This window comes from Schistocerca americana, chromosome 3 (genome assembly GCF_021461395.2).
Source record: "Schistocerca americana isolate TAMUIC-IGC-003095 chromosome 3, iqSchAmer2.1, whole genome shotgun sequence".
Taxonomy (NCBI): Eukaryota; Metazoa; Arthropoda; class Insecta; order Orthoptera; family Acrididae; genus Schistocerca; species Schistocerca americana.
This window is the reverse complement of record NC_060121.1, coordinates 981,370,741-981,379,338: the sequence shown is the minus strand read 5'-3', so window position 1 is coordinate 981,379,338 and position 8,598 is coordinate 981,370,741. Positions and strand designations below refer to the sequence as shown.

The 8,598-nt window shown below is 47.1% G+C and overlaps 2 pseudogenes; both read right to left on the bottom strand.

The window, feature by feature from the left end:
• Window positions 1-2,495: 2,495 nt before the first annotated feature.
• Window positions 2,496-2,613, bottom strand: LOC124608604 (annotated as a pseudogene).
• Window positions 2,614-8,241: 5,628 nt separating this feature from the next.
• On the bottom strand, window positions 8,242-8,359 carry LOC124608168 (annotated as a pseudogene).
• Window positions 8,360-8,598: the final 239 nt, after the last annotated feature.

Genomic DNA, 8,598 nt, shown 5'->3' with positions numbered 1-8,598 from the left:
GCCGGCCGGAGTGGCCGAGCGGTTCTAGGCGCTACAATCTGCAGACGAGCGACCGCTACGGTCGCAGTTTCGAATCCTGCCTTGGGCATGGATGTGTGTGATGTGCTTAGGTTAGTTAGGTTTAATTAGTTCTAAGTTCTAGGCGACTGATGACCTCAGAAGTTAAATCGCATAGTGCTCAGAGTCGTTTCAACCATTTTTTTTTTTTTTTTTTTTTTTTTTGTAAGCCTTGAGACGGCAAGAAACGGTAGGAAAAGCTGTCTTTTGAGGAAATTGCTATGAAGCGTGGACAATGAAAAGACAGGATTGCAGCGATTAGGGCTCACAGCAGGAGCGGCTAGACGGAAACTGGAACGAACAGAAGCGACTGACTGGCAACTCAAAATTTTTATTCTGTCGGTGACGGATGCTGAGACGTCTCATTTGCTGTAGCACTCACTACCCGTGTAAACAAACGTTCAGCTTTCATTATCAGATGCCTTGTTTATCAACGTGGACTGTAAAACGTGTCTACAGGGAATGGTGTACCACTCGCAGTCATGTGACACAGCGTTAAGACTAGTGGTCGCATAAAAGAGCGTAGCTGGCAGGGTCCAGAGATGAGTGTCACACCGTGCCAATGATAGTCGGGTCGAAACCCAGTGAATCCAGGTCCATCTCAACCCGTTTTCCAGAGAACATTGTAAAGTGAACTGTATGCATTGCACATTTGGAGTCCGGCGCCTCACAGTGTCACATAAAACTACACATCTTCAGTGTGACAAAGCTACATAAACTTCACAGTAGCCGACGAGCCACGATCTGAAGCCTTTTCAAATGATGCAAGGGGTCGAGATCACCGATGGTGCAATGAGGTGTTTAACCTGCGGTGTGTATCGAGTGCAGTTCTGGCCAGAAGTGGTTTGATGATGTTTTGAATTCTCGTAGCGTGACTTGAGACCACTCATTCAGTTTGACATGGTCATAAACCCGGATATTTATTTCAACATTTGCTGTGACCGAGTGCTGCCCTCTCGACATCTTCGTGATATATACGATGTGAATACGACCGTATGCGTTCACTGGCTATGCAAACACATTTCTGGTTTATCGAACACTCAGGTAGCCTTTGTGATAACGACTGTCCTGCTAAATCACCTGATCTTAACACCGTAGAAAATGTCTGGGACTGCATGTAACAGTGGCTGAACTGTAACAGTTAGTGACATCGCAGTTTGGTAGTCCTGCGGGGTCTAGTCGTCAATGAGTTATTGCAGCTGGCTACGGCATGCGTAGAGTTGTAAAACTACCGTACGCTGTCGCAAGCTTCAGTTTTCTTAGTAGCTTTCGTCAGTTAAGATCGTAACCGCGTTACTTGTATGTTAGGTGTGTTGCATACGTATCAGGCGTCACCTCATTTCGTTCGTTTTGTTTGCGTCTGAAATCAGTGCATTATTAGATTCTGCTAGAAACGGGAAGCGGTGAATACTCTAGAAGCTGAAAGAGGGTAAATTAAGGGCCGCATAACCTATGGTACACTTCTCTTCTGCGTAGCTATTCTCCTGTCTGTTACAAATAAACAGCATTTGTAGCAAATTTCAAACTCTCAATATTTAATTCAGGTTTTATTCTAAAACTATTGCTTTTTAACGTGAAACAGTGGGATGTTGTAGTAAAAATACAAAAAGCAACACAGATTTATCATGTAGTACTAGACAAGTTTTCCTGAAAAAAAGAAGAATAAACTTAAAAATAAACCAAAAACAAAAACATATCAAACATGGCTTCAGTACTTCGCCGAGCTTGTATGAATCATGTTTTTGTTAAAAAAAACTTTCGGACTTATCAGTAATAACAGGAAACCCCCGAAGAACGTTCTATTGAGTACAAAAAACAACAATAATAATATGGATTATTATGTTTGTGCATGTGAATTGTACTTTCATGAAAAGTAATTGCTTTAATTATATAGAAGAGCAGAAGTTACGTGATGAACAAATTTTTATTACTTATAAAATGCAGTTTATATTTTGTAAGAATGTAGAATACACAATGGCCTAACAGCGAACGTTGTGCGGTTCTAATTATTTGCAAAAGAAACACACAAAGAAAGAAGTCGTCGGCTCAATGTTTCTTTCCCTACCATTGCCACGAATACTATCCGTAATCGTATCATTTACAGGGTCATCACTACAAACCGTAGTTTTGATACAGCGCAACTCTAGACATAGCTGAAGAAGCTTGTGCTGTCTTCCTCACTTATGGCCATTATCAACCCTTGACGATGCCACGCGTTATTATCGTGATGTCTCCTGGCACTCCGTCTTCAGGCCACAAGTGGCCCATCGGGACCATCCGACCGCCGTGTCATCCTCAGTTCAGGATTCGGATAGGAGGAGTGTGTAGTCAGCACACCGCTCTCCCGGTCAAAATGATAGTTTTCTGTGACCGGAGCCGCTACTATTCGGTCGAGTAGGTCCTCAATTGGCATCACGAGGCTGAGTGCACCCCGAAAAATGCAACAGCGCATGGCGGCCCGGATGGTCTCCCATCCAAGTGGCGGCCACGCCCAACAGCGCTTAACTTCGGTGATCTCACGGGAACCGGTGTATCCACTGCGGCAAGGCCGTTGCCGATGTCTCCTGGAGATCGCAACATTTTTCTCCAGTGGTTTTATGTCAAGACCATAGCGCTTGGAGGAGGCTAAAGAGGGATTGCCTGCAGTGGATGTCGAATGGAATGGCAATAATGATGACGGTAATGAAAGTTCTTTAACTTGTAAATTCTAGCGAATTTAGATTCTGCGACTCGTAATGTTAAGTGCCCTTCAACGTACGGGCGCAGTTGGGCTCGCTCCATCAATACTGGAGGTTTAGCGGCGTCGTGCCAGGTGTCAGTGGAGGGGAGCAAGACAGACAGCAATCCACGCTGGGGGTGAGACGGCACGCTGCAGGTAATTACTGGCCGCCGCCACGGGGCACAATTACTGCACATAGCACGCGTGCTGCGGCCCGGGGTATTGAGACCCCCCCCCCCCCCCCTACCCGACGCTAGCCGTAAGCTCCGGTGTCCAGTTCTCCATCATACGCAAGCAGGCGCGCAGTACGGGTGACCCACCGGTCAACACCGTATCGTCGAACTCGTGGAAGCGCTCTGCTGCCTGAGGAATTTGCTGTTGATAGCCGCAGCGCACTATCCACATATCTTCTGCTCTTTGGGACAGATCTCGGCATTTTTCACTTTCCATCTCTCCTGTCTGGGGCGAAGGAGAAGGAGAGTTCCAGAGGGCAAACAGTCAACGGGATATACGCTGAGTGACGATGGGACGTGGCACCGCAGTAGGGCAGCAGTTGGCCATCTGATGCCGGTGGGAAATAGCAGTGGCTGTGCCATTAGGAAGTACACTACTGGCCATTAAAATTGCTACACCAAGAAGAAATCCAGATGATAAACGGGTATTCATTGGACAAATATATTATACTAGAACTGGCATGTGATTACATTTTCACGCAATTTGGGTGCATAGATCCTGAGAAATCAGTACCCAGAACAACCACCTGTGGCCGTAATAACGGCCTTTATACGCCTGGGCATTGAGTCAAACAGAGCTTTGATGGCGTGTACAGGTACAGCTGCCCATGCAGCTTCAACACGATACCACAGTTCATCAAGAGTAGGGATGGGGGACTGGCGTACTGTGACGAGTCAGTTGGTCGGCCATCATTTACCAGACGTTTTCAATTGGTGAGAGATCTGGAGAATGTGCTGGCCAGGGCATCAGTGGAACATTTGCTGTATCCAGAAAGGACCGTACAGGACCTGCGACATGCGGTCGTGTATTATCCTGCTGAAACGTAGCGTTTCGCAGGGATCGAATGAAGCGTAGAACCACGGGTCCTAACACATTTTAACGTCCACTGTTCAAAGTGTCGTCAGTGCGAACAAGAGGTGACCGAGACGTGTAACCAATGGCACCCTATACCATCACGCCGATCATGATGTTGTAAACAGAACCTGGATTCATCTGAAAAAATGACGTTTTGCGATTCGTGCACCCAGGTTCGTCGTTGAGTACCCCATCGCAGGAGCTCCTGTCTGTGATGCAGCGTAAAGAGTAACCGCAGCCATGGTCACCGAGCGGATAGTCCATGCTGCTGCAAACGTCGTCGAACTGTTCGTGCATACGGTTGTTGTATTGCAAACGTCTCCATCTGTTGACTCGGGGATCGAGACGTGGCTGCACGATCCGTTACAACCATGCGGATAAGATGCCTGTCATCTCGACTGCTACTGATACGAGGCCGTTGGGATCCAGCACGGCGTTCCGTATTACCCTCCTGAACCCACCGATTCCATATTCTGATAACAGTCATTGGATCTCGACCAACGCGAGCAGCAATGTCGCGATACGATAAACCGCAATCGCGATAGGCTACAATCCGACCTTTATCAAAGGCGGAAACGTGATGGTACGCATTTCTCCTCCTAACACGAGGCATCACAACAACGTTTCACCAGGAAACGCCGGTCAACTGTGTATGAGAAATCGGTTGGAAACTTTCGTCATGTCAGCACGTTGTAGGTGTCGCCACCGGCGCCAACCTTGTGTCAATGCTCTGAAAAGCTAATCATTTGCACATCACAGCATCTTCTTCTTGTCGGTTAAATTTCGCGTCTGTAGCACGTCATCTTCGTGGTGTAGCAGTTTTCATGGCCAGTAGTGTACAATGCAATGTATTTATTCGCCAATACCAGGACCTTGACTCTAAAGAAATATGTGCTTCCTGGACTGGAATATACGTAACGAACGAGAAGAGGTTGTGAAACATGGACGACGACGTATGGAAGTTTGGATCTGGCCGTGATTCGTGCACCGATGGCCGAGGCGCTAAGACGACAGCTCGCTCGAAGCGGAAAATCCGGGTTCGAGTTCCAGTTCGGCACACATTTTCACCGTCGGCATTCCGATATACACCTGATGGTGGTTTCTATTCGCAATTGCGTATACGTTTCCTGCATAGGCGATGCATTTGTCTCGGGGTACTGTCCTGCTAAAAATGGATTCCTGGCGCCCGTCATTGGCGGCTGTCTGACCAGCAGCATTCCGACGATCGCCCCGTATGTCTCTGCAGAGCCAACGAGAGACGACCGCTCGTGAAACACGTGTGCTGTGCGGCGTGGTTTCCACGTGTGGGGCCGCGCGGGATTAGCCGAGCGGTCTGGGGCGCTGCAGTCATGGACTGTGCGGCTGATCCCCGCGGAGGTTGGAGTCCTCCCTCGGGCATGGGTGTGTGTGTTTTTTTCCCTAGGATAATTTAGGTAAGCTTAGGGACTGATGACCTTAGCAGTTAAGTCGCATAAGATTTCACGCACATTTGAGCATTTTCCACGTGTGGGAAGAGTGTTTCTGTGATGTTGGAGAGTCACCCTAGACGCTGAAGACTTCAGAAACCGTAACTCCAGTACGTTATACTACCTATACGTCCTGCACGATTAACATTAAGTCTAAAATTAGTTCGCGTGCGACGCACACTCGTTTTCAGTACAAGCTCGTTTTTAACAGACTGCTCAGGGGCACGTATTCAAACAGGACGTCCTGTCCCTGTGAGTTTTGTCCAACCAGTTTGCATTTTGCTCGCCTGTCATGACTTCGTTTAGAGACCGAACAACGAGTAGTAGAGTGACTCCACACGAAAAGCTGAGACTGGATTATGACAACTGACGAAGATTAACAGTTGACGCAAGATGTTTTCCCTGTTTTTCAAAAAATGGTTCAAATGGCTCTGAGCACTATGGGACTTAACAGCTCAGGTCATCAGGCCCCTAAACTTAGAACTACTTAAACCTAACTAACCTAAGGACATCACACACATCCATGCCCGAGGTAGGATTCGAACCTGCGACCGTGGCAGCCGCGTGGTTCCGGACTGAAGCGCCTAGAACCGCTCGGCCACCGCGGCCGGCTTCATGTTTTTCGACGCCACAGCATTAATGCTACCCTATAGGGTGTTGTAAATAACTTTAAGGTATAGTACCAGAAAATGTTCTGAAGATGTCAGAGGATGCGAAAAAGGAATTACCAGCAGTTGTAGGCGGTTAAAACATGACTTTTTTTCATTTACCCAACAGGCTTTCGCGAGAACTACATCACCGTACAAGGGTTCTATTAGACTTTTGTATGGGCTAAGCCGAACTGTTACGACCCTAGCCCCTCTTACCTTCTGGATTTCAAAGACAGTATTCCAGTCAACATTGTGAAAAGGTTTCTCTAAGCCTACAAATGCGAAAACGTAAGTTTGCCTTTCTTTAACCTATCTTCTAAGAGATGTAGTATGGTCAGTATTGCCTTGCGTGTTACTGCATTTCTCCGAAATCCAAACTGAGCTTCCCCAAGGTCAGCTCCTGCCAATTTCTCTATTACCCTGTATAAATTCGTGTTAGTATTCCGCAACCATGACTTGTTAAAGTGATAGTTCGGTAATCTTCAGACCTGTCAGCAACTGCCTACTTTCGGCGAATTATTACATCCATCTTGAAATTTGAGGGTGTTCGCCTGTCTCATACATCTTGCACACCAGATGAAAGAGTTTTGTCTTGGCTCTGAGCACTATGGGACTTAACATGTGAGGTCATCACTCCCCTAGAACTTAGAACTACTTAAACCTAACTGACCTAAGGACACCACTCACATCTATGCCCGAGGCAGGATTCGAACTTGCGACCGTAACAGTCGTGCGGTTCCGGACTGAAGCGCCTAGAACCACTTGGCCACCGTGGCCGGCAGTTTTGTCTTCGTTGGCTCTCCCAAAGCTATCAGCAGTTTAGATGGAATATCGTCTGCTCCCGGAGCCTTGTTTCGATTTAGGTCTTCCAGTGCTCCGTGAATTTCTCCACGTATTATCATATCTCCCATCTCATCTTCATCTACTTACTCTTCGATTTCCACAACAGTGCCATCAAATACATCTACCTTGTATAGACTCTCTATAGACTCCTTCCTACTTTCTGATATCCCTTCTCCTCGCTTAGGACTGCCTTTCCATCTGAGCTTTTCATATCCCTACAGCTGCTTCTCTCTTCTCCAAAGGCGTCTTTAATTTTTCTGTAGGCAATATCTATCTTTCCCCTAGTGATACATGGTTCCGAATCGTTTTATTTGTACTCTAGGCGTTCCTGTTTAGCCATTTTTCAGTTCTTGTCAGTCTCATTTTTTAGAGGTTTGTATTGCCTTTCGCGTGCTTCATTTACTGCATTTATATATTTTCTCCTTTCATCAATTAAATTATTCTGTTACCCAAGGATTTCTACTAGGCCTTGTCTTTTTAGCTGTTTGATCCTCTGCTGCCTTCACTATTGCATCTCTCAGAGCTACCCATTCGTCTTCTATTGTATTCCTTTCCCCTGTTCTCGTCAGTCGTTACCTAATGCTCCCTCTGAAGCTGTCAACATCTCGTTGTTTCAAATTATCTATGTCCCATTTCATACAATTTCTTAATATTGCCGCTGAATTTATTCATCTGTCAGGTTCCGTGGACAATGCGAGCCACAGCTTCTTGGTCATGAAACGAGCCAGTACGTAGTTCAAAGAATGCTCATTAGAAGTACTCATAAACGAAAGAATTACTAAAACACAAAGAAATTGTGAGAGAGTATACGAGTAAATAATGTACTCAACAGAAAAGTTTTCATCCACCGCGAAGAACTCCTGCACAAGATATAAGAAGTATGACACAACGGAACGTTTCAACTTAGGTTTGAATTTCGGGTGTCCAACAAACTCCAGTGGCAGTGCGTCACGGACTGGTTTACCACTGAAATTTCGAGAGAGAATGTTCCGAGAAGTTTCGGACAACATACTGCTTCCTTCGACATACGTCTCGCGAAATGATCACAGCGAGAAAATTCGAGAAGTGCGAGCTAATACAGAGGTTTACGCGCATTCTTCCCGCGCGCCATTCGCGAATCGAACTGGAAAGGGGAATCAGATAGTGATGCCTGAAGTACCCTCCGCCACACACTGTCACGAAGCTTATGCGGATAGATAAACTGAACTAATCTCCGCCCGAACAGAGCACGAAGACCCAACGGTACCGACCGGCCGCCGTGTCACCCTCACTACAGGCGTCACTGGAATCGGATATGGTGGCGCATGTGGTCCGCACACCGCTCTCCCGGCCGTATGAATGTTTACGAGACCGGAACCGCTACGTCGCAATCAAGAAGCTCCTCAGTTTGCCTCACAATGGCTGCGTGCACCCCACTTGCCAACAGCGCTCGGAAGACCGGATGGTCACCCATGCGAGTGCTAGCCCAGCCCAGCAGCGCTTAACTTCGGTGATCTGACGGGAACAGGTGTTACCACTGCGGCAACGCCGTTGGCTTAGATATAGATAGTGTAAGTAAAACTGTTCATATGTTTGAGTCCTTCATTTGTCAAGTTAACAAGTAGATCGAGATGTAAATGGAAAGGGAGTAGGGTTACGAATTCCGGGCGACGCTTTCCCGTGCTTGCGCTCACTGGACCAGGAAGAGAGGTGTTAATTCAGAAGGCGCTGGGGGCTGTGCCGCAGAAGGCGTGCGAGGGCGGCTTAAGTTGTCCGACACAGAGGAAAGCGGGCA